Raw genomic sequence first — 22312 nt, 5'->3', positions numbered from 1 at the left:
TGTTGCAACAGGGTTTGTTGTGACATATGTCCTATGAGGGATATGAAGTCAGTAGCTCTCATGGCTATCACCATGTACTGACTGCAATCCTCAGACTATGCTTCTGCAGTTCTAAGATAGGTGATTTGTGAGTAACACAAGAAACATAAGACTCCAAACACTGGCCATTCTGCAGATAACCCTACATGTGGGAATTTCCTCAAACACATAACTCTGTCATGACAGGTATTAAATCATGTAGACCAGCCATACTCACAGAAACTCTGATAAACCAACATTACTCCAAATGCAGAACAGCAACACTTACATTCTGTAGTCATGTCTGGAACATCCCCCTCCTGCTTGTTGGCCTGTCTCCACAGTGTATGTTATTAGAGGTATATCCTACTACCATCTGTGATGCTGTTTGCCAAACACCGACATGAAGTCCTGCTCACAGTGAATGAAAAGTGCCAACACCCACATGATGTTCCTAGTTATAGGAGTGTGTTTCTATGAGGTTGGCTATGGGAATGTTACCACAGCAGTTCCACATGCAATCAGCTAGTGGGGGATTGCAATTCATGCAGAGGCCACCGGCTGATCATGAGCATCACTTACAAAACACAAGCTGCTGCCTAAGCAAAGCAGATGTACTTCTCCACATCCACCAGAAAGGGAATGAAAGAGACAGACAGAGACAAAGTAAGACAAGGAAGGGGTGGGAGAGTAAAACCTAAGTATGTTTGTGTCACACATTTACCAGTACAGGGTTTCAAACCCCCTGCCTATGTATTGCTATCATATGTCTCTGCAGTTTTTGCATGCACCACAGAGCTTAAATGTTGGAGAGCTGTCCAAAGGTATATCTGATGGTGAATGACATCTGCAACAGTGCTAAAGGAGGGATAAGGCAGGTGTAGTACACATGCCTGCCCACATGAACAGGTGTCAAGGTCAACACAGCCACACTCTCTCAGGGATTCACACACATTACCACAGTTGGCAGGGTCAGGATTAGACTTCCAATACACAATACAGTAATACGCAGGTATCACATGCACCACAGGGGTTATGAGGATGATATATGGGCAAAGGGTATGTCAAGGTGTCTGACATCAGAAGGCATGCTTCAGTAAGCCAATGGGAGGTGTAGTGAGTGTGAATGGTGTCCAAATCATTATACTCCACACACACACATACACACACACGCACACACACACACACACACACACACACACACACACACGCACACACACACACACATTGCCAGTACTGACATGCATGGGTGGATTGCTTCACAGGTGTGTACAGGTTGACTGTGCCAGAAGGCTGTACAAAGCTAGGTAAAGGGTATACCTTGGCATCAGCCCACATGACAATGTTCTGCAGTGTGGCTCGGGTGTAGTGTCTGGATTGGCTCACACTGGTGGGTATTGTATTCACCATCCAATCATCTGGGTTACTATTGTGGGTGGCCAGTGCTGTGCAATGCTTGCCATATATGTGTTCTATAGTCCATGACATGGATGGGGTCTGGGATGTGCACATGTCCCACATGCATGTTCTGTGACATGTGAAAGTGTACCTGGGGTGTCTGGGGCATGTTTTGTAGACAGATTGTTATCATCAGATGTGCCATTCCTGGCCTCATGTGGTGAGAACTGGCAATGGACACCAGGTTAACTCTGCACCTACATTGACAACATTATACAGGTATTCCCTAGTGTCAGTGGCATCTGTCCATAAAGGGCATGTGTATAAGGCATGGTATGTCCTTTGTGGTTACATTTGCTGGCTCTACAGTTGTTGCAGGAATCCAGTGGGGAACATAGTGAAGGAGCACTGTATGCAATGATTTGCCTATTGTAGAGATGGGACAGGATGTCATGCCCCCTGTAGTCCACTGCAGTCACACCATGGTTACTATATGTGGGCAATATGCAGGGAATTACTAACATAGTGGTTGTTGCCTAGCCGAGTGTGTTTGTGTATGAGACATGGGTGAAGAGTGTTCTCTGGTTAGTACAAGAGTTGCCTATATTGTTCACCAAGCCATGATGTCACATGTAGGAGTATGGATTGTCTACCCCAGCCTCTCTGCTGTTTGACATCTGTTATCCTTGTAAGGTGGACATGTGACATAATAGGCCCACCATATAAGACATTTGCAAAACCCACTTCACAATGAGTCCAGTTGTTACACACTCACAGCTACCTCCACACAAGATACGAATGACAAACACACACACCTGAAGCTTCACAGTTGTCATGTCTGGGATTAGAACTCCTACCTAACTAGTACATCACACTACAGCATTACGCAGGTATAGCGCACGCCACAAAGACTACTGGGCTGATCCTTCCCCAAAGGTGTATTTCAAAGTGAATGACATCAGCAGACTTGCTAAAGTAGGGCAATGGACATTGTAGTGACTGTGAATGGCCTCAAAAGCATTTATCCTTACACAGACAAACAAACACACACACCTTTACACTTGCCATGCATGGGAATAGAACTCCTACCTAACTAATACATCACACTACAGCATTATGCAGTTATAGGACATGCCATGGAGATTACTGGGCTATTCTTTCTGCAAAGGTGTATTTCAAAGTGAATGACATCAGCACACCTGCCAAAGTGGGGCAATGGAAGTTGCAGTGACTGTGAATGGCCTCAAAAGCATTGATCCCTACACAGACAAACAAAAAACACACAAACCTTTGCACTTGCCCTGTCTGGGATTAAAACTCCTACCTCCCTAGTACATCATACTACAGCATTACGCAGTTATAGCATGCACTACAGAGATTACTGGGCTTGTACTTCCCCAAAGGGGTATTTCAAAGTGAATGACATCAGCAACCTTGTCATGGTTGGGCAATGGAAAGTGTAGTTCATAGGTTCATAGGTTGATACAAGGCTATCGGCTCTAGGGCCTATACATGCCTAGACATGACAATTACCTGACTATGTCTTCCCACAATATTTGCTTCCCTGGACCTCTGCCTATCAGGGCAGCTGACATGATCCCCGGGATCAATTTCCTATTGCCCATCAAATCGTTCAGGTTCCTTTTGAAGAGGGTCAAAGAGGCACTCTGCTTGACATGTATTGACAGTCTATTCCAGAGTCTGGGGAGTCTCTGAGTCAGGAACACATTCCTCCAGCATGTATTGTTCATGGTGATGACAAGATTTGGATCCCTGGAGCATGTGGCTGTGAGGGTTTGGAATTCTTTAAGTATAGCATGCCCAACAGCTTTGGGTTTGACTTGGCATGGTATGTTAAGCAGAGATCACCTCTGAGAACACAATATGTGAAAGAGTATAGCTGCATGATTTTCAGACGGTCAGCATAGGGCATCTGGTTTAGGCCTGTGATTCATTTTGTGAGGTATGTCTGCAGCCTTTCTAGTTGTTGCAAATGTCTTGTGAGGTACATACGTAATGGGCCATTGTAGTCTGTACTGGGTCTACTGAGAGATGACTACAGTGGGGCAATGGCCTTCTTTTCCTGGATGTAAAGCCCTTAGTGGTAAGGTGTGACACATAGGTGGGTTTTCTGACTGTTGTGGCAATGTGGTTATCAAAGGTGAGACTAGTATCCACCTGTGTCCCTAAGTCTGTTATCACACTTTAGGGGTTTAGTGTACTGCCTCCTATGTGGTACTTCACAGGCACATGTCCCTTCCCAAAGGGGATAACTATATATTTATTGGCACTGATCTTGAGGCCATGGCTCAGGCACCAAGCATGTCTTTCTGTAAGGCCCTTCTGTAGAATATCCACATCACGTTGGGATTCAGTATTGGCTCTCAGTGTGCAGTCATCTGCAACCTTTGTTTACCAGAGTCCTTTACTGTTGGATTGTACTTCAGAGCAGTAGATGCCAAACAAGGGCAGAGCCAGGACTGAACCCTAAGGTACGCCAACTGTCACTTGTCTGGGGCTGAGGTTAGTGCCACCTACCTTTAAAGTGTGGGTTCTGTCAGTACAGCAGTTGGCAGCCCATCGGGTGACATAGGGATTAATGGCCAGCTTGATACATTTATCTTTGATTCCAGACTCTGGGATGGTGTTGAAGGCCTTGGTGAGGTCCGGATAGGCTGTGTGATCCACCTTACCCTTGTCCACAGCTCTGGAGATGGATTCACGGTTGTCAATCAGGTTGAGATGACATGATTGGCCCATCACAAACCCAACCAGGTTGGGGTCCAGTGTTTGCAGGTTGCCAATGTCTTTTTTTAATTTCCATGATAATACATTCCATGGCCTTCCAGATCAGGCATGTCATATTGATGGTGCTGTAGTTCCCGGGATCCAAGGTGGATCCCCCCTTGTGGACTGGGATAACTGTAGCTGTGCACCACACAGTGAGCACGAAGCCTGAGGTGTGGCTAAGTTTAGATATGGCATGTAGATGAGGTGCCAGTTCAGTTTGTAGTTCATGTAGTACACAGCCTGGGATGTTGACTGTTCCCATGGCTGCTGTTGTCATAGCTCTGGAGAGTGTAGTTTTTACCTATGTGGCCATTATTACTGGAATCTGGAAATCTTGACATGTTGAGATGGGCCCTTTGGGGGTGGGAAGGGGGAGCAGTTGGCACTGAATCAATCTGTCAGGATATAGGCAATATCCCTGGGATCAGTATATTTAATACCATCCTGTTGTAGCTCAGAGCAGATCTGAGCATTGCCATTTAGATTCCTCACATAGCTATGGAATGGTTTGCAGTTATTGTTGACATCTCTGGCTATATTATGTTCATAACTAGCTTTGGTGGATGTTATGAGGGATCTCTGCTTCTTACTTTGGCTGGTAAGGGAGTATTTTGCATCCTGGAAATTCCCCCATTTCTGCAACAGTTTCCTCCTTTTGTTGTACAGTATGTTATATCATCGAACGCTTAAAAAAGCGAACACTGATTGATCGACTTAATATAAGTGAAAGCTTACAATCTCGAACTGTCAGATCAGCGATTTTTTTCCCAGGGAAAAAATCATTGATCCAGAACACATACACACAACACAAGCACACCAAACAAACAGAAATCCACACACATGCACCTAAAATCTGATACCTAACTCTACACTAAACTATGCACACACCACTAACTACCCACTTACCTTAACCCAAACCTTAACCCTAAGGTCCGTCACTATCGCACACTCACCTCACTCGCTCCCTAACCCTAATTCACTTAAATCTGCCCTAACCCTCATGTCCACTCAATCGCACACACACCTAACCCGCGCCCTAACCCTAACTCACCTAAATCACCCTAACACTCACATCCACACAATCGCACACTTACCTGAATCCGACCGGTAACTTTCCACCATAACACTGAAAATACCGAAGGAACAGAAATGGACAACCAAATTCTTTCCCTAGGAAAAAATTAGAGTTTTTGCTGCTTCGATATTTTGCAGTTTCGCAAAAATAAGTTCGATCAATCAGCGTTCGCTTTTTTAAGCTTGCAGTTTCGCGAAAATAAGTTTGATCAATCAGCGTTCGCTTTTTTAAGCTTGCGAGGATATAATATAGACCCTTATGGCAAGGGGCCACCACATTGGCTTCCTTTTCTTGGTGGGGAGCATCTTAGTTCTATATTGAATGGCATGTTTCATGCACAAGTGGATGTGCTCGTACAGTGCCTTCATGCAGGATTCGGCAGTTGTCCTTTCAGTTCCTATCTGTATGGGTGTCATGGCGTTAGTCACATCTGATGTGTAGCATGATGTTGGCTTTGGAGATGTTTGTTATGGAGGTTTCCTTACTGGGGTGTGGGGGAAGGATGTTGATGTTAAGGATGATTAGCTCATGGGCAGACCTGAACACTGATGGGATGACCATAGGTGTGGAGCATTGATTTCCCATGCTGGCAATGACCAGGTCTAGGATATTTGAGCCCTTGGTGGGACTATGGGTTATTTGATCCAGGACATTGGGAATTATGACTTCCAAGAACTGTTGGGCACACGTGTTGGTACACAAGTAGTTTTACCAGTTAATGGCAGGGTAGTATAAGTCACCCAGTATTAGGGTGTTTGCTTGTATCATAATATTTCACAGTATGTTTCAAAAGCTGTAGTGGGAATCATGGGGCATGGTGGGGGATCTGTATCAAGCTATACAATTTAAAATGCAGTCTAACCTACTGTTAGTTGTACCGGGGGTATTTCAGACACATTCTGTTGGGCAAGTAGCCTGGTGGTGTGAATATCCTTGGTCAATATGGACACTCCTCCATCTTTATTGTTTTGGTTCTCTTTTGGTGGCCAACAGGTGTGGTGAGAGCTGTACCTGGTATTGCAGGGATGCTCTCTGGAGCCTTGGATCAGGTCTCTGTTACTGCAAAACACATTATGGAATTTCCAACTCATTCTTTTTGTTTTAGAGTTTTGCAAGTGGTATTACAGAATGTCAGAGGCGGTGATGCAGAGAATGACCTGGCACTTATGGAATTAAATTGGATATTGAGACTAGGAGCACACATAGCACCAGGAATAAATAATTTCTTATCTATTAAGCCAGTATTATTATTCAAGAAATAAAAGTTATATATATATTATATATAATCTTGTAGCATAGCACACATTTATTTATATATATGTAAAATTTATTTTCACCACTATTGTATATATACATATATTAATTTAAACATATCAAATAGTGCTATTATAAATTATATACATATCCAGTTTTGTTTTTCCTGTATTTCAGGTTTAATGCAATAATATAATATTTTATGAAATATATATCTCATTATAAATTTTGCCTTATAAATAATTTCTTGTATAAGGTTGTCGACCCTGAAAAATAGCTTTCACCAAAAACTAGTTAATGTTTACTGACATCATCTTTTATGATATTGTCATTTTGAAGCGTTTTCTTATAGTGAGCATCTGCAATTCATTTATGTGGTTAATTATTATGTTTTGTTTTTAAAAGATTTCTTTTACATAAATTATGCATATGGTTCTGAACTATGATTTATGTAATGGCGTTATTAGATATAATCACTACCTTTTGATAACAGCTGCCATAAACAGACATACATTATTTTTAAAACAATATGATTTTCTACATCTTTGTATATATATTTTAGAGACATGACTTCCCCTTTTTTATGTTTGATTTGTAATGAGCGTTGTGAAATGAGCGCAATAGCTAATGAAGGTTTTAAAGCATAGGATTTGTTTTATTCTAATTAATTAAAAAATTCTTTCCCGCGCTTAGCGGATGTATATAAACATAACAGCTGATTTCTCAAATGTTATCTGATGAAGCGTGGATGCACCACGCGAAAGCGCTCATCCTGTGTATTTCAATAAAAGTTTTGGATTTTTCGTGAGTTGCCAGAGTTTCTTGACCAGCTACTAGTGATTTATTAAGAACATCCTATTTGCATTCCTTTGTGGTTGGTATCTCACTACAACATTTTCATTGTTTTGGAGCTTTTTTTGGTGAGAGAACCATTCAGCAGGGACACCGACTATTTCCTGAGTCTCTGTTACTGCACAATTATCGATGTTCTCCATTTTTAGGTGTGCGTAGTGACTGTGAATGGCCAAAAAATATTGATCCCTACACATAGACAACCAAACATACACACCCAGATTTTCCCAGTTGCCATGTCTGGGAATAAAATTCTTATCTAACTAGTACATCACACTACAACATTATGCAATTATAGGACGTGCCACGGTGATTACTGGGCTATTTTTTCCCCAAAGGTGTATTTCAAAGTGAATGACATCAGCAGCCCTGCCAAAGTAGGGCATTTGAAATTGTAGTGAGTGTGAAAGGCCTAAAAAGCATTGATCCTTACACATACAAATGCACACACACAGGTGCCATGTCTGGGATTAGAGCTCCTACCTAACTAGTACATCACACCATAACATAGCACAGTTATATCATGGAACGCAGAACGTCCTGGGCTATTCCTTCCCCAAAAGTGTATTTCAAAGTGAATGACATCAGCAGTCCTGCCAAAGTAGGGCATTTGAAATTGTAGTGAGTGTGAATGGCCTAAAAATCATTGATCCCTACACAGACACACACACAGTTGACATGTCTGGGATTAGAACTCTTACCTAACTAGTACATCATACTACAGTATTACACAGTTATAGCATGTGACACAGAGAATACTGGGCTGCAATTTCCCCAAAGGTGTATTTCAAGGTAAAGACATCAGCAGGCTTGCCATAGTAGGGCAATGGGGAGTGCAGTGTGTGTGCATGGGCCATAACCCATTCATCTAGAGGCAGACACAACACTCAGACACACCCAGGTTTATATTCCACAGGTACGTGTATACAACTGCTAGATGACTACTGACTTGTACAGTCATGTTACACAGTTAGCACAAGCACCACAGACACTATAGTGCTGTGGGATACCAGAGGCAAATGTCTACAGTGATTGACATTTGCATATCATGTGGTTTTAGCGAGTTGCATGTGTGCTGGGTGGGACAGACCTCATGATGGAAAGCTCTTTGTCACTGTCTGTCACTCTCTTCCACACATCTATGTATGTGTAATTTTGGCCTACTATAGTGTGTTGTCCTTGGATATATGTCTGTATTCCTATCCAATGTGTGAGCAAAGCATGACTGGTGTGTACTCAGGAGTGTGAGCACTAAGATCTGCGACTGTCAGATATGTCTGGTCCACTGTTGTTTCATTTCTCTAAGTGTGGGAGCATGCCCATTATGACCTTCTGTATTGAATGTGTGAATCCATTCCAGGTAGATTGTACTCCAGTGCAGGATTTTGTGCTCTACACCTACAGCTAGCAACCTGCTTCTGTGGGATATCTGTAGATTGGTTGACAATATGGGGTCAAAATGGGCAAAGGATAGTGGGTTACTGTAGGTAATTGTGTCTGTACTACTTCTGCTACATGGTCTTGGTGTTAGCAGAGATATTTAGACATATGTACTCTTTTACACTGTGATGTTTTATGTCATGAAGTACTGTCAGATATACATATTTGCTTGCAGTGATGTCTTGGGGAATACAGGGTGAATACAGCTGTGTCCAGTATTGTGGTCAGCAGCCTACATATTCTTGCACAATCATGCCATTCTCGAGGGGAAGCTGCAGACACTTGCTGCTGGGTCTGTGTAAATGGTTCAGAACCTTGGTACGTGGTGGCTGAGGATCTCATGCTTGTACATCCATCGTCATGACTGTATGGTCATATCCTGCTGTGGCCATACCTCACAGCTGTACAGATTAACACAGGTTACCCAGAGGCGGGGGTCATAATTCTGGACATTACCCCTTCACATTGAGGTTTATGAGCAGGTTTGTAGCCACCCATTCTTGTGTTTACAGCCAAGGATAGTATGTGCACACGGCTGAGTTTTGGACTTCACACACTCCATGCCGCCCATGCTCCTAGCCCCCTGTATTATTCTATCTTCTTCCAAACATTATGCAAACATTATCTGATATGTTCCCTATAGTTATCACCTCATCCCAGCAGTAATTTGGTGCTGGTCCACAATTCATGCAGTACGACATGGTGGACATTTTACTGGGATTTGTCCACATGTCCTTGCATTTGGGTTCTGTGGACTGTTATGTTGTTATTTGGGAGTCCATGATATAACATACATTGGTAGTACGGGTGAGACACAGGTCTTTGGCAGACGACTGTAGGCCATTTGGTAGTGATGCAGGCCAGCTGTAACAGGCCATTGCATTCTGTCACTCCTACAGTCCCAGACTGCAATACACTATATCCCCCTGGGGTTACAGGGTAAGTGTGCAAGGTGTTCATGCCAATACTTTCTGTCATTATTGATCCAGTGGTGTGGATGCTGGTAGGATGCTGCTTACACCTGCACAGGACACCTATTCTGCATGCTGCATTCTTTAGCTATTGCCATACAGAGGTCAGAGTCATATTGTACTCATTCCCAACAACAGGGATAAGACCGGAGAGTTATGTCTGGGTGATGGTGGGGTGAGCTGGGTGCATGTGTGCTATGGACACTACTTGCATCTAACTCACAGATATGCATGGGGCATTCCACTTATGCTGGCTTGTGCAGGGACATCAGCTGTTTCTCAATACTTCATACCTGTGACCTTTGTGGTCTGCCAGTGTTTGGCCAGACAACATTGATATTCCCTACTACAAGCCCAAATCATGTGCTGCTAACCTGTATGTACAATTCCAAGCATGTGTTCTTTTGACAGTTACATATTATACACTGTCTGTCTGGGATACTTCCCCCTGTGTACTGCTTGTATGCCTGGGCCCACATTCATGCCATGTCCATCTTTCAGATGGTGACACATATTACTTCCAAATATTTACTAAGGCTTATTGCTGGAATGTGTTTTGCTGGGAATGCATTGCTTTTGGCACTGCAGTTGTGAGAACCTGGCCCTGTTATCGGCAGTACTGGCTAATGGCCACCAGGACAAACCTCAACATGCATACATACTGACCACTCTCACACAATATACAACACACACCAACCTAACATACACAGCACTACATATTGTACACATGCTACAATCTATCCTGCTACCTTGGCAAGCTGAGGTAATCTGTGCTCCACTGTTATATCTACACATACATGTTACTACATTTCTACATAGGATGGGGGGGTCACACCTGACTGTTACTACATTTCTACATAGGATTGGGGAGGGGCACACTTGACTGTTACTACCTTTCTACATGGGATTGGAGGAGGGGCACACCTGACACTTGTACACATTTGCTATGACTGTACTGGTATTTCAGGTACTCCATTTCATTCTGTATTCTGACCTATCATGCTGACTAGAGGCATATCAGTGTAGTACAGGTCTTAGGTTTGATTGACCTACATTTCAGATTCAGACTTCTTATCCTTTAGAACTAACATCCCACTGCCTGACCTGTTGTAGTCTGTCTGTGTAGGTCTGGGAGGGGGTGTTCTCCATAGCCATCAATCAGAGGCCTTGCCACAGCCTTTGTTTGTGTTTGTCTATGCCTGTCCTGCTGACAGAGACTGTTGTTGGGTATGTGAGCCTCCCTGACTGGCATGTGTGTGTCCTTTGGACACACATGTGGTCCAGCACATTTCCTGCAGTGAGTTTTGTCACCTTGTCTAGTACTGGCTACTATGGTGACACCAGTATTTGTTACAGATCTCATGCTGCCACTATAGGTGTCTACTATCTGCTGGCATCCCATTCCGCCACCTGATTCCCTTGCATGCTTGCATCCATACCATCAATACAAATAACAACACATACTACTCTATTCGGCAGTTGATAGGGAGAGTGACTTACCTTGTGGCTGTGCCAGTATTAAAGATGGTGGTGGAGGGCTGATTATTTTGGATGCACATAGTACACTTCCTATACATGGTTAAGCTCAGGTAGTGTCCCCTTTTACTGTATGTGTGAGTCAGAGAGAGGTGTCATTCCCTGGGTTTCTACTGTGTCAGTGTATGTGCTATGTGTTGCCCCTTTGCCATGGCCTGGGCATATTGGGCATGCCTCCTTCTGCCTACTGGGGCAGGCTCAGATTGTTCTTCCTCTGAGTCACTCTATGCCTGTGCAGGCCTTGGCAATAGTGGGGGGCTGTGTGGCCCTGCCCCGTGCTGTTCCTTCTGCAGCTGTTTCCGCAGGATCATATTGTGTAGCATGGCACATATGATGACAATTTGGGTATATGTAGCTGGTGAGTACTGCAAGGCTTCACCGGATATGTCCAGCCACCGGAATCATGACTTAAGCATCCCAAGTGCATGCTCTATTATGATTTTGGTCTGTGCGTGTGCCTCATTGTGGAGTTCTTGTTCGGGTATGTATGCATTTCTGATGGGTGTCATCAGCCATGGCTCCAGTGTGTAACCAGCATCCCCCACTAGGTAGCCGTAAGGGATGTCCCCAATTGCAAATGTCTGGTACAGCTGTGTCTTATGCCAGATGTGGGAGTTGTGATACCTTCCAGGGCAGCCAGCACACACATTCATTATAATGTCCTGGGCATCACACACGACCTGACAGTTGATGGAGGGGAAGCCTTTGCGGTTGATGTAGACCCTACCCTGCTCACCGGGTGGTGCTTTGATGCTTATGTGTGAGTGCAGTCTATAGCACCCACTACCTCGGGGTATTCTGCCATTTGGTGGAAGAGACGCATATTGCTGGCCAACACCTCAAAACTGTGGTGGAAATATATGTGATCACTGGCATGTGCTGACATGGCATCCAGGAAATGGTGGAGTACCCTGGATGCTGATGCCTGTGGGATCCCCATGATATCCCCAGTTGGCCTTTGGAAGGTACCTGTGGGTAGTATTATTAGGCCTACACATACCTTGGTATCCACTGGGATGGGTTCCCCATTGCTGATTCTGGGTGTGAGGTGTGGCTGGCACAGCTCAACAATTTGCTGTAGGAGGTTCCTGTCCACCCTATAGCACTTCATTATTTCCAGCTCATGTAGCCCCTGGTAGGTTACCCTGGGTCTGTACCCTCTTCTGCTTCTCCTCACTGTGGGTTGGTCATCAGCATTCTCATCCTCACCACCCTCAGCCTCTTCCACATGTTGGTTTATAATAGCTGCTGCAGCCCCTATCATTTTGTTGCTTTTGTTTGGTAAATTTTCCCGCTTGTGTACACCGGTGGTGTAGAGTTAATGGAAAAAAAATAGACAGAAAGGTGTTTGCATAGTTTATAGTGGTGTGATTGGCTACTGCCTGTATAACTGGCTGATTCTGATACATTTCACCTGCCAGCTATGCTAGTTCTCCTTGATTACCTTCCTATTGCTGTTTTCCCTTCCCATTGCCTTCCTGTTTAAGCCCAGGGGCGCGCCGCACAAACACAGTGCTCAGATGTGCATGGAGCTGCTATTTCCTGGTTTCCTTTTTTTCCCTTTAAAACATGGTGTGCAGCGCACACACCTGTTTGGCAATGTAAAGAGTGCTAGGCAGCTTCAGACACACCCCCTTACTTAGCTCTGCTAAGCTAAGGGCAAACCCGAGCCACAAGGCTCCAATAAGCTTACAGTATGACTAACACACCCCTCTATGATGTCAGCTAGCTCTTAGACTTGCACCATGGTCTTCCTGCACTGACACGTTTGGGTGCAGGCGGACCATGAGGGGGGAGCTAGGATTCAGTATCATTCCCCTCATTTGCATAGGATTGCCTGCTAATGCCCAATTACAAGTCCCACGATGAGCCTTCCCTCTTAGCAACCACTATTCACTGGCCATGTTGTCTTCTGCCTGCCATTGAGTATAATGACAAAATTGTGATTTTGGATAGAATGCTTATTTCAAGTTTTTTTTTATTATTATTTTCATCCCGATCCCATTTGCGTGCCACTGACCTACGATTAAACAGTCGAAATCAGCTAAAAAAAATAAAAGTTAAATTTTTTTTGCAACTGTTTTCCATGCCAATGGCCATGTATTTGGCCATTGGCATGCTTTCCACTTTATACACAGCCTTTATTTGCAGCTGTCATGGCTCCATTTTGTAGTTTGCAGAAATGTACTCAGTTACTATCTGAGTACATTTCTGCAGACTACACTAGTAGTACTGTACGGCTGGCTGCCAGCTTCCTTGGATCGCAAATTCACCTAATTTGCATGGTTTTCACCTGCAAATGCAGTAATGTGCATACAGGGGTTGTGTCCATGCAGGAATAATCCAGAAGCACTCATGCACATCCCGGGAGCTTATTCCTGGATCGCACACCAGCCATATTGCCTCCAGCAGCTCCTGCACTATTCCTGCACGCCGTGCAGAGCTTGCTGAATCCTCAGGCATCTCTTTTTATTCCATTAATGAGATAAGCTTTATTCTCAGAATACTCATGATTGTCTCTCCCTGTTTTTTTTTTCTTCATAAATGAAACTACCTCATGTTTATTATGACATGTTCAAAAAATCATCAAATTAATTTTTCATGAATTCAGATAGGAAGTCTTTTGCATAGTATGGTGTACTTTCTTAATCGCATCAGCCAAACACCAATTTCATCACTGTTATAACAAGCAAAATATCTATAATTTAAAACAATTTTATTGAGTAGGTGAATAAGCTCCATATAAAACTGAATCATTAGTAATCCCATTAGGGAATTTCCACACTCATATTCCATTTGGAACCATTTTAAAACATGTAACATCCAGCTGCAATGTTTTGAATTTCATGACTTTTTTTCTCAAATAAATGCAACTGAGTATCCAGATTAAAGTGATGGCCTGTACTTGCTGGTTCATTCATAAATTCAGGGTTGGGTGCCTTATTCTGGCAGTTATCTATAGAATACACCTTTGTTAGAGATTGTAAAGAAGCTAGTACTACAGGCACAGTAGAATGTTATTGTATATTTGTTGCAGAGTTCTAATATTCGCAGACACAGATGGTAATTTTAAGCACTGTTTTTTTTTCACCAGGTGTTAAACAACTTACTAGGGTAGGCAATTGTTGGCTATGCTGCTGTATCAAAACTGATAAATCCACCATAATTGTATTAGTTTCAGAGGTTGATAATTCACAAAGTATAGCAGGGGCATTCTGTAGTTCATAGGTTCATAGGTTCATAAGTAGGTACTAAGCTATTGGCCCAAGGGCCTATGTAAGCCTAGCCAGCAAGGTACCATAGCTTACACCACCAAAGAAAGTTATTTTCCTGTGCCACTGTCCAGCAGAGACACAGGAGTGATCCCTGGGGTGTATTTCCTATTTCCCATCCACTCATCAAGATTTTTCTTGAAGAGTGCTAATGAAGAACGTTGCTTGACATAGATGGGTAGCTTGTTCCAGAGTATAGGAAGTCTCTGGGGCAGGAATCTATCCCTCCAGCGTGTCCTGTTTATTGTGGTGACAAGGTTTAGGTCCCTAGAGTGTGTATCTTGGAGGGATTGGGATTTTTTTAGGTGTAGCATGTCCAACAGCTCTGGGTTTGACATAGCTTTATATGTTAGACAGAGATCACCTTGGAATAGGCGATATGCTACGTAGTAAAGCTAGAGTTTTTTGAGGCGGTCAGTGTAGGGCATTTTTTTGAGGCCAGTAATCCTCTTTGTGAGGTACTTCTGTGGCCTTTCCAGCTGCTGCAGATGTCTTGTGAGGTACATTCCTAAAGGGGCATTGTACTCTATAATGAGTCTAATGAGTGACGAGTAGAGGGGAACAATAACCTTTTGTTACTTGATGAGAACCCTTTTATGATGAGGCGTGCCACACAGAAGGACTTCCTGACTACTGTGGCGATGTGACTATCAAAGGAGAGACTACTGTCCACTGGGTCCCAAGGTCTCTTATCATGCATTCAGTGTTAAGTAGATTGCTGCCTATGTGGTAGTTCATGGGTACAGAGTTTTTACCAAAGGGGATGACACTGCACTTTTTGGCATTGAGCTTGAGGCCATGGCTCTGACACCAGGCATCTGTCTCAGTGAGGCCCTTCTGTAGGATGTCCACATCATTTGGGGACTTGACTATGGCTCCTAGTTTGCAGTCATCTGCGAACTTCATCAGCCAAAGGCCTTCTGTGTTAGCCTGTACTTCAGAGAAGTAGATACCAAACAGGAGAGCTCCCAGGATGGAACCCTGTGGCACTCCACTTGTCACTGCCTTAAGGTCAGATTTGGAGTCTGCAACTTTTACATTCCTCATTAAGCCATACAGTCATTGCACACATCAAGAAGCAGTCTTAATATTAAAATAAAATTACTAACCATGAATAAGTATAACCAAAACCAAAAAACATATCACACTTGCTTGGAACAGTGAGACAAGTATTTATTAAGCATTAGAACAAATTGGAAAACTACCCACTAGAGACTTTTATATCCTAGACATGGTTTTTACCAAAATAGTTCCTGCCTTTTCTCCCATCTTCTCAGCTCTGGTTAAATCTGAACACAAACCAGTCATCTTCTCTATAAGACCCAGTGGTTCCACCTCAAGACCAAAATGAATTTGCCTTCAGGGCCTTTACTAGGGCAAACTTATCTCAGCTTGTATAGCATCTAATCCAAATTTCCAATAATCCTCCATAACAGAGATAACCTTCAACTTTTACCAGCACCTAAACAATTGTAGAGAAAAAATCATACCCACCTGCAAGAAATATAATGGTAAATTAGGTATAAACCACTTTGTTGGGAACCCATATTAATAAATTGTCTAACAAAACAAGGAAAATAACGAAAAGTTGTAAGATGCACCATCCATTACCTCAAAGCCACAATGAAGCATGCCAGAAAAGAATGTAAGAAGTGGAATATGAGGTTAAGATTGCCACAGATACCAAAGGAAATTGCAGATTGTTCTCTGCTTCTGTCCGTAAATCAGGGAATAATGTCCAGCAGAGCACTGCACTCATCCATAATAATATCACCAGTTCCAATTTCAAGAAAATAGCTGATATATTAGCAGACACATTTAGTGTTAATTTCACCCCAACTATTTAAATTGTTTCCCCTATTATTCCTTAAGATTTAATTTCCTCAGAAATCACTTTGGATGAAGTCTTAGACATCCTGTTAAAAATTAAACATAATACTTCCATGGGGACAGACAGCATACCAACCTGCATTTTCTTCAATACCATCCTTGCATCTTCCAGGCCTCTACTCAAGCTGTTTATTTTGAGCTTATTCAGAGGGGCTTATGACTGATGCTTGCAGAATAAGCACTGCGACTGCCCTAAACAATGGCAATAAGTCTATTACAGCTTTTTAACTCGACACATCTCCAGTGTATGGAATATGATACCACTTCAGTTTAAACAAAGTGCCAATTTACCTACCTTTAAGGTAAGTTTTTTTATTGGAGAGGTAAACAAAAAATTACTCCAAAATTATTATGTATGTATGCCCCTGCTCAATTTGGGAGTGAGCACTATTAGGGACTTAAACATGACAGCAAGAACATGCAGATGTGTTTGCTTAAAAGTTTGTCTGGTTATTGATCTTATAGTACACAATAGTCCTCAGGATTTATGAGTCCTTCTAAGTGTTCATTTTACCTTCTGTGTCACTAGCTGATGTCATGATTCTATTTCCTTATTAACAACAGCCTTGGGAATTTCCTGCCTACCTCTCCTTATTCAGCAAATGCCTTTGAGGTCATCCATTCATTATTGTTGATGGCCTTGCCAAACACATGCCTTTCCTAAATCTTAGCTTCAGTGACTTCAACAGATGCTCTCTTCTTTGCATGTTGCTACCTGTTGGTCAAATCCTGAGAGAGTCCACTACAATCAGCATTGTGTGGAAGTCCTCTTTCTTTAAGTTAAACACTTTCTTCACTATTGATGTTCAAAGGCAGGTCCTGCAATTAACACTTGTCAAACACCACCACATTTTTGGCCACAGCTCCTTCCTATCATCTCAGTTGTTGATGTGTTAAACATGATCTATTTGCCACTATTTCCCTGTCTTTCCTAAATATAAGGGAGAATATCTTGTGGACACTGCTACTAAACTCTTTCCACAGAAGTATTGGATAAGTATTCCAAGGGCACACTCACTTCTTGTTTGAGTTTCCCCTAGCCAGCATTGCCCTTGCTCTGTTCATTTGACCATACTCATTAACAAGTGGTGTTTGAATGCAGCACAGTCATTCTCTGGATCTGTATCCAGAACATGCAGCCATAGGCCTGAAGGTATCTAGAAAGTTGGTCATAAACATTTTGCATAAAGTGCACTGTTGCCAGGTATAGTTGCCACATTGTTTTCTTTAAGGAGAATGTTGCTTCTGGAGGACTAATTGCTAGCACAGATGTCCATTAACAATTCAACGCATGGAAGGGTTTGTGTCAGGTAAGCCGTTCTTCCAAATCCTGCCACTTCAGGTATCTTGGTCATGACTGATGAAACCCCAGAATAGAACTACAATTAAACATCATGCCAATGTTAGGTGTTTATGGGCAAGCACCATACATAGTTTTCCATTCCATGACTCATAATAAGATTGAGGCTATGTATCAATAACTTGTACAAACTTCAATTGCTTGATACGCATCCAGGGCTAGCCAGTATCCATACATCTCATCAGGTATTATCCTGAGAGTTAGCTGCAGAGTAAGAGATGCCAATATCACTCAAGAAGTCTGTTTCCAGTGCCATGACTATAGAATGAGTTAAAGTCAACTAAATATAGCTGGCACTTGTGAACTCCATACAAAAATCTGCCTCTTTCCATGCAATTAAGTGACATTTAATCCTCCAAAGTCTGGTCTTCCTTCATTTGAAATAGTCAATTTTACGTTCACTTGCACTTTCCAGTCACTTGTCTGGCATCACATCAAACATCCAGTATATACCTAGCTGGTATTGAGTCCATCTAGTTGCTCCATGCAGCTTACTGGTGCTAAACCGAGCTGAGAAATGTGGTCATATGGCCATCGGTCTTCATTGCTTGGGACCATTCCCAGGGAGTCTCCTAGTTAGGTGGCAGTATGCCTATTCTAAGCAAGGTACTTTGAATCTTGAGCTGAACCTTAATGTGGCCTCATTTGAATCACTGACCCCGGGATTCATGAACCTTGTGCCAGGCGCACGCATAGCGTAGGCGTTACAATGCCAAATATGGCCGCAGAGCGATTCAGGTACGATCCAATCCCACGTGCACTACCGGCGTGCGCCGGATCTGCGCCGCCTCCAGCGTAGGTATGCTAAACATCCCATGTGCGGTGTTGCACCATGCAAATGAAGGCATATAGTGATCCACGAAGTGGCGCAGGCATAGCATAAGGCCACGGCAATGTAAACCAAAAAAACACGGTTTACATTTTCCCAAACATAACATAGGAGTAACGGAAGGCTGTCAACGTCAGGTATCACACTGTTGCCATATGCCAATGGCGAAAGACACAGAGAATGTCAAAAGAAAACATGCACAACATGTAAATAATAACATAAATGGTATGTCCACAGAAACTCACAGCAGAACCCCAGGACATGTCTGCGGAAGGTGCAAACAATGAAATAATATGACAATGTTATAAAACAGCAGCGTAATACACATCAGCTTCACAGCCACAATACACCATGGTATGCATGGAAAGCCACAACCACGGTGCAAGGGTTGCCAAGGACTCGTGGCAGTGTTCGGCATGGTAACTATGAATTAGTAGTCAATGCCATGCAAATGAGGCAGATAGTACTGAATCGCAAAACCCCCGCCGGCGTAAGGCTGTACCAAACGGCGCAGTGGTAATACACCGAGGAGTGGCTCAGAGGGAATACATGTCACCTGCAGAGGGGTGTGTCACTGTAGGAGGAAGCACATTGGAGCTCAGCAAACCTGGGCTGTACATTGCACATCACAGCTGCAGGACCGGCGTGTGGGGAACTAGTTGAGCTGAGAGCACACAATGCGCGCAGAGGTGCATGTGCACAAGGATGACTACGTTCCCTTAACCCAGTCATGTGGCCGCCCGCAAATAACATCGGAAACAGGAAGGTGATGTTGAGAATATGAGGAAATGCGGAAGCAGTGTAATTGGAGTAGTAATGAGCAATCAACACTAATCAACCCACGAAGGCCAATCGGCAGCAGCTGACAACTCTGCATGCAGAAACCTGCAAAACGGGATAGGGGAGGCATATGAATGCAAAGAAAGTAGGGTAGGTAGCAGATTGCAAAGAGTGAAGACCTGACACAGCAGAGCCAAGTAGACAGGCAGCATAACGGCGGCACACAAAGCATGATATGCCATGTCCCAGAAACTACACATGACAGGGCTCTGCAGGATGCATGCCAGGAAATAGTAGGTGCAACGTGCAGAAACAGTAAGGGAAGGTCGAAAGGTAATCCATTGCAGGCAAGAGTAATGCAACACCAAAGGCAACAGCGTTGCAGTGCCAACGGTAAAACACGGAAGATAATCCCCAGATACGGCCGCGCAGACACACCCTATGACATCACCGGGTGTACAGCACAACAGTATAAAGTGTGAATGCACACAACACACAGCCGTGTATTCCCAAACGCCGCACCATAGGTGTAAACAAACGGGGAACTTTTAAAATGTACATGTTGGGTGTTGCCGTGGCCGTGATCCATCAGCATGTGTTAGAGACAAACGGTGTTGTGGAGGAGGGTGCCGACAACTACCGTAGGCCTCAGAGGAGAAGGAGAGTGTTCAGACCAAGGGTAACCTACCAGGGGCTACAAGACCTGGAGATTGTAGGGCGTTACAGGGTGGATAGGGACACGTTACAGCAAATAGTGGAGCTGTGCCGTACGCCTGAGAACAAGAAACAACAGAGGGGAGCCCATCCCAGTGGACACAAAGGTATGTGTAAGCTTGCAAATACTGGCCACAGGTACCTTTCAAAGGCCAACTGGGGATATAATGGGCATCTCACAGGCATCAGCATCCAGGGTACTACACCAGTTTCTGGATGCCATGTTACCACATGCCAATGAGCATATATACTTCCCCAGATCTCAGGAGGAGTTGGCTAGCAATATGTGCCACTTCCACCGTGTGGCACAATACCCGGAGGTACTGGGTGCGATAGACTGTACACACATACAAATCAAGTCACCACCTGGGGAGCAGGGTAGACGCTACATAAACCGCAAGGGATTCCCCTCCATCAATTGCCAGGTCATGTGCAATGCGCAGGGCATTATCATGGATGTGTGTGCTGGCAGCCCTGGAAGCTACCACGACTCCCATATCTGGCATGCCTCACAGCTGTACCAGGTATTCGCCAGGGGGGACATCCCACAAGGACACCTTGTGGGGGATGCTGGCTCTGCACTGGAGCCGTGGATGATGACTCCCATCAGAAATGCACACACACACATGCAAGAACGCCATAATGAGGCACACGCACAAACCAGAATAATCATAGAGCGTGTGTTTGGGATGCTGAAATCACGGTTCCGGTGCTTGGATACATCTGGTGGAGCCCTGCAGTACTCTCCAGGCACATGTGCCCACATATTCATAGTATGTGCTATGCTACATAATATGATCCTGCGGAAGCAGCTGCTGCAGGGACATAATGGTGAAGGGCCACAAAGCCCACCACAACTGCCAATGCCAGTCCAGGCACAGAGGGTTCAGGACCATGAACACACTGTGCCAGCCCCAGTAGGCAGGCGGAGGCGTACCCAATATGCCTATGCCCTGGCAAAGAGGGAACGTATAGCACATACTCTGACAGCGTAGGCCCCATGGACTGACACCTCCCTACCTGCACACACAGTGAAATGGACGGCACACAAACATGACCACCCGTAAAGTGTACCGTATGGGTGGCCCCATGTGTGACTCCAACATAGGCAGCACCCAAACACTGTACACCCAACAGCCAGCGGAGCATGGAACGCCAACACCTGAACTGTACGCGGGTCCTACAGCAGACGGCATTGCTGTATGCTGCCACGTTCGACGCAAGGTGTATACATACAAACATGTATATATGTGCATATACAGATATGTAGATAGATATAATTACATATATAGAAATATATGTACACATATACATATAAGTACTTCAGGTAAGACAGGGAATCAGAGGGATGTAAGGTGACAGAGATGTAACACGCAATATCTGTACATAGTATACATAGTGAAATGACAACCTGAGCATCCAGGAGGTTTAACAGAAGAGGATACCGCCAACCATGGAAAGGTCAACATACTGAAATGCATAACCGCAAGTCGGAATGATCGCCAGGCCACAATACAGTAACAGTACATGCGCAGATAATACTATGATGATATGAGGGGGGAGGTAGACACCGCCGCCGGTGATGCGGGCCACGCAGGTACTGTGTGCAATCATCCCCGTGACTGCCGTAGTATGTGTATGTGTGTGGTGAGGGTGCTGTGTGTGTCGCTGTGCGAGTGTAATGTGTGTGTCTCTGTAATATGTGTATGTTGGTGCCATGTTAGAGGCAGAGTGGAATAATATGTGTAGGCATACAGTACATTAGCCACAGGCATATGTACACCAGTAGTCCCAAAGTAGTAGTGAGAGCCCCACCCTGGCTAGGCATGTGGCGACGTATAACGATGCAAAGTGACAATGTCCCAGAATGTAGCACAGGAATTTACCCCACAGGAAATGGAAAGGACGTATGTACTAATCATGACCGTATGTATGACACCGATATGCTAATTGCAAAATGATACGTCGGCAAAGTCACACAGCAATAGTTATGTACCGCGGAAATACGTATGTGCTACCTCGGTACTGACCGTGGCCACGTATCGGCCCGTAAACACCGCTGTGTGTTCTACAAGTGTCAAACAAGCAATCCCCACCTGAATAGGTGGCAACCACTGGCAAACAGGCCATCCC

The sequence above is a fragment of the Protopterus annectens genome, chromosome 6.part0, assembly GCF_019279795.1.
Source record: "Protopterus annectens isolate FY-2018-M chromosome 6.part0, PAN1.0, whole genome shotgun sequence".
Lineage (NCBI taxonomy): Eukaryota > Metazoa > Chordata > Ceratodontiformes > Protopteridae > Protopterus > Protopterus annectens.
Note: the sequence above shows the minus strand (reverse complement) of the source record.